The sequence below is a fragment of the Tupaia chinensis genome, unplaced genomic scaffold (assembly GCF_000334495.1).
Source record: "Tupaia chinensis unplaced genomic scaffold, TupChi_1.0 Scaffold144255_1, whole genome shotgun sequence".
Classification (NCBI taxonomy): domain Eukaryota; kingdom Metazoa; phylum Chordata; class Mammalia; order Scandentia; family Tupaiidae; genus Tupaia; species Tupaia belangeri.
Window position 1 is genome coordinate 6,431,921 of NW_006204113.1, and position 5,371 is coordinate 6,437,291.

General features: G+C 39.5%; 1 pseudogene; it reads right to left on the reverse strand.

Annotated features, from left to right (window-relative positions):
- Positions 1-2,273: 2,273 nt before the first annotated feature.
- LOC102469570 (glycylpeptide N-tetradecanoyltransferase 1-like) lies at positions 2,274-3,986 on the reverse strand (annotated as a pseudogene).
- Positions 3,987-5,371: the final 1,385 nt, after the last annotated feature.

Consider the following 5,371-nt stretch of genomic DNA (forward strand, 5'->3'; position numbering starts at 1 on the left):
GAGTAGTTTTGGTTTTTCTTTTTCTTTCTTTCTTTCTTTCTTTTTTTTCTATATACTACTTGAACAGATTCTTAAAGGGAAAAAATGCTGTAATAGTATATTGTAGTTCAGTCTACCTGAATTATAACAAATTTCAACTTAATGAAGTCTGAGCTAATTAAGTTTAATGCAGCAATAATTGTGTAGTCCCAGTGAGAGAAAGAACAGTTATTTAGACTCCATTTTGCTTTATAATAAAAGGCTGTAGCTTTCAAGGTACTTGCTAATTGACTGTACATATGCACACACAAACCCCTCAACCTGGTTTTGTCAGGAATACAAATGTGTCATTCTAGAACTTTTCCACGGATAAATTGCATAGATAACCACGGCCCTAATGAACACTGGAATTTACTCTTAGACTTACGAATTGTTTAAACCAATTTAAGAACTCATCCTATCCAGGGATAAGCCTTTTTTTTTAAATTCCTGTAGCAACCAGGTAGTATAGAAAATATTTTTGATGGACATTAGATCTCTGTTCCACCTTCATAAGATGACTGAGGTGGGAAGGCTAAATGAAGTAGTGATTACATTACATAATCAAATAAGCATAACCCTATTTCAGAAAACTTTACTTACAAATAGGGACAACAGCGCAAATTTGAAATGACCCTAACTCCTTAGTTTGGTATTCAAAATACCCCAGTTTTTTGGTTGGTTTGTTGTTGTTTTTTGTTTGTTTGTTTGTTTGTTTTAATGCTTCACCCTTCACTGTAGCATTTCTTTTTTTTTTTTTTGGAGAGATGATTTTCACTGTTTTTTGTTTGTTTGTTTGTTTATTTTAATGCTTCACCATTCACTGTAGCATTTCTTTTTTTTTTTTTTTTGGAGAGATTTTCACTGTAGGGCGCGTGCGCTCGCCAGACAGACAGAGAGAGACATAGAGACAGAAAGTGAGAAATCACCCCCCAGGGGGGATGGCCATGCCGCAATCCCTTCTCCTCCATTCTCCTCTCGGGATCTTGGGCATGCGCACACACGCGCCCGGCGTGAGTTTTAAGCCACCGGGTCCGGGACACGAACCGCGATCGACTACGTGGGAGTCCAGCGACATAGCCACTACGCTAACTGCTGGTTCCCTCACTGTAGCATTTCTCTTACCTACATAATCTTTCTTATTGTGCAATAGCCCTTAATCTCCCACCTCTTTCTTGAGGATCATCCCAAACACCTATGTTTTCATGGAGCCTTTCTTGATCATGTATTAAGCAAATATCATGATATTCAACTCAAAAATCATGTTATTGATACATTTCTTTGACACTTAACACTTAACTGTATTATAACTGTTTAGATCTTCTTTAAGGTTATTATCTACTTATCTCTGCATATTATGTAAAAACAAATTGGTTTTCCTTCCACGGTGGGCATTAATAATTGTTTAAGGATGGAAAGATGGTTAGATGAATACATTTCATTTATTTTTTTAGGAGGTTTTTGCCATGGAGCACATGGGCTGACCAGAGAGAGAGAGAGAGACAGAGAGAGACAGAGGGAAGAAAAGTGAGAAATCACCCCCAGTGGAGATGGTCACGCTGCAGTCCCTTCTCCTCTATTCTCCTCCTGGGATCATGGGCACGTGCACATGTGCCCAGTGTGATTTTCAAGCACTGGATCTGGACCTGAACCTCAGTCAGCCATGCCACAGTCCAGAAACATATCTGCTATGCCACCTGCTGGCCCCAGATGTATACATTTTAAATCTTGTCTTGGTGGTTCAAATTAACCATCATTATATAAGAACAGAGTCTTTAAAAAGTACAAAATGTATATTATAAAAAAAAATGCACAGGTTTTAAAAAATGTTTGTGCCAAAATGGTCTTATACTTTAATTCTTCCTTTCCATGAACTTTCTGATGTACTCTTATACTTTATAATGACATTAGGAAAAGCTTAAAAAGTACACAAACACAAACATATACATATACACACTTCTGGAATTCACTCATTAACTCCATAATATGCCAATCATGAGTTACTTTTCAGCAATTGCGTTTCCTTGCTCATAGTTACATGAGGATATTATTATTTGGAAAACAGGGAGACCACAAGAAGAAACACAGCCAGAAGTGACTTCACACAGCCCATGCCGTTGTAATACAATTGTCAAGTTTGGGGGTGGTTTGGTAAAGTCAGTTCAGTTCTCTTCTCTGTGTTAGGGAATCTCGCATTTGTGACAAGATGTGGATACATTCTCAGTGGCTTTATACAGAATCTTACTGCCCACTCATTACTGTAACATCAGTTCAAAGTTTTCTGCCTCCATGCTGGGACATTTCTGATTGTAAAGTTAATCCTGCAGGTTGCCATCCCCCATGCCTGACTTGAGTCTCTCAGGAAGATTTTATTCTTCAAACCCTTTCATTTTGGTGAGAACAAGGTTGTCACACATAAGGTCTAGAAAAGGGTTCCAGTTGTGAATGTCAGAGAACAAATAAGCAGCTTTTAGACTCTAGGTTGAATGGTTCATGATGGTGACAAGAAGCATACAAAAGCTTGGAAAACTGGTCATTGCACCATTTTCATTCATTACTATGAAAGTGTCCGTGATATTCTCTGAGAATAGAACTAGTGCGCCACACCCTCTGGCACATGGCAAACCTGAGGTGAAACTATTTCATGCACCTGGCGAGAAGTGATACACTACAGGAATGTCCTTTTATTCCCCATTGGTCATAGCTCAGCTCTCTTGGGGGTCTCTGTCAGTTGGTAGAGTTCCATGCTATGCTACATGATCACATTTCTGCTCAGTAAGGAGAATTTCAGTTAGCTTCTGTGGGTTTAGGGAACGATGCCAGTACCCATAGGTACCAACAGACTTTATTTAGTAGGACTACCCCACTAGGGCTAACAGCTTGGAAAATACTCTCCAGGTGAATCTGCTGGGTTATCTCACAGATCAAGATGTAAGCCACACTGGGAACCAGCAGTTGGCATAATGGCTATGTCGCTGGACTCCCACGTAGTTGACCGCGGTTTGCGTCCCGGACCTGGTGGCTTAAAACTCACGCCGGGCTGCATGCGTGCCCAAGAACCTGAGAGGAGAATGGAGGAGAAGGGATTGTGTTGACCATGCCCCCTGGGGGGTGATTTCTCACTTTCTGTTTCTATGTCTCTCTCTGTCTGGCGAGCGCACGCGCCCTATAGAGAAAAATCTCTCCAAAAATAAATAGATGTAAGCCACACTCTTGGAGTGCAGCTTCTTGTGGACACTCCAGAAGTTGATGTCCTGAATCTTTTGCTCTAACTGAACAAATGAATTTTATCGAAGCCAATTGAGTATTATCCATCTTCTCTCTGTCATAGATATGGATGTTTGCTGGGATGGCTCTTATGATTCCAACCAGTTTCTGACTTGAAACCATTCGAACTGAGCAGTGACACTTGGGGAGCCAACTGGGTGGCTAGAAAGCCCACAAAAGAAATACTGGGTAATAAATTGGAACAGGTTGCCATCACTTTCCACGTAATTCTCATCCAGAAGTGTGGGTAGTTCTTCCAACACACCATGATCCCCCAGGTCCACGGAATTCTAGGTGAAGTAATCGGCAGGCAACAAGGCTCCTTGCAGATGCAGTCTATGTTAGGTTCCATAGGGCCATGAGTGTTCACCACTTCACCCAGTTTAGGGACAGTCTGCATATCCCAGAACTTGCAGCTTTTCTTGTTAGCTTCTTCCATGGCTCTGGCTGCTTCCTGGCCCATGAAAACAGCTTAGCAGCCTTCTGTACTTTCTGGATCCATTCCATTGACAAAGAGATCATCTTCACAGGTTGATCCTGGGTTGAATCTGTCTCCCTGTTTTTTCCTTCTCTTTTTGCTTCTTTTGCTTCTTTTAGGCTCCAGTGTCTATTTCTGAACCCAAACCACCCCAGTCGTAGATGTTATCCTCCTTGTCTTTCCAGTCTCTGCAGTACTCGGGACTGTTTTTGTTCCTGTCCATCGAATACAGCAACCAAGACGCCAGCCTCACTGCTCACTCTTGTATGCCATCTTGAGTTGCTAGGAAACCTTTGATATAGTGCGTATGGCACAGAGCATGCTGAAAACACACGTGAAGATAAATAGGTGTACTGCTATCATTTGAGAACATAATGAGCACCTCTCTTAGGTTCTAAAAACTTACAAAATAAAAAATGTACACAAATCCTGAAACTATCAAATTTAATACAAGGATATATTTTATCTTCTATGAAAACATGCTCTCATGTTTAATGAGTCTTTTTAAATCATAGAAATTAAATCTTAATACATCTTACCTCCCTCCATCCACATAACCTATCATCTCATATTGACAAAAAAAATCTATTTTTTAATATTTAGTCTACTATTAGGACCAGCAGATGGTGTAATGGTTCCATCTCTGGACTCCCATGTAGTCAATTGCAGTTCCAGTCCTGAACACAGCGGCTTAAAATTCATGCTAGGCACAAGTGTATGCATGCCCAAAATCCCAAGAGGAGAGTGGAGGAGAAAAGATTGTGGGTAACCCTCCCTCCTGGAAGGGGTGATTTCTCACTTTCTGTCTTTGTCTCTCCAGAAAGTGCACATGCCCTATGACAAAAAAAAAAAAAAATGTCTCAAAGAAAGAAATTTGTTCCACCTTATACATACTCAGATCTCTCAAGAAATTGGCTAATGTATAGTAATAAATACAATTCTTCCACTCATTATTTTGGAATAATATTCTAAAGAGAAGATACTTTAAACTTTACTCCATTTGAACAAATGCATTATAATTAAAGGCAATCTAAATATCTGGGTTTCAAGGTGTTGTTACATGGTTTGTCACCACGTAACCATTTTCTTCCTGCCCTTGATTGAGGCTTTCTTATTTTCTTCAACCTTGGGTGTTGTTGACATGTCTGAAAGGAACCTTGTGATATCCACAACTTTTTAATTATTCTTTCTCCATTTGGTCTTCAAAGAAGCTTAGAATAAGAATTTTGTTGCTATTTGCTTATTTATTCAATAATCCAGAGAGGGTTAAATGAGAATGTCACAGAATAAAAATTGTTTTTTTTTTTTTTTTTTTTTTATGTTGAGGACAATTGTAAAAGTTCAAAGACAAAGAAAAGGAGACGGCTGTAGTCTTATGTACAAAATACTTGCTAACAAAGCTTCCATTCCAGTTGTGGTTTTATCTAAATGGTATACAAGATACAAGATACTAACTTCCTGTTGGCTAGTAAAGTGGAGAACACATTTTGTACTAAATAACTGAGGAAAATTAAATCAATTCTGATTGTCTGAGCCACATTCCCTTTCTGCGTGAAACTATCGATAGGCCTGATGGTTGTTTACAAAACCCTATGCAGTCTCTATGCC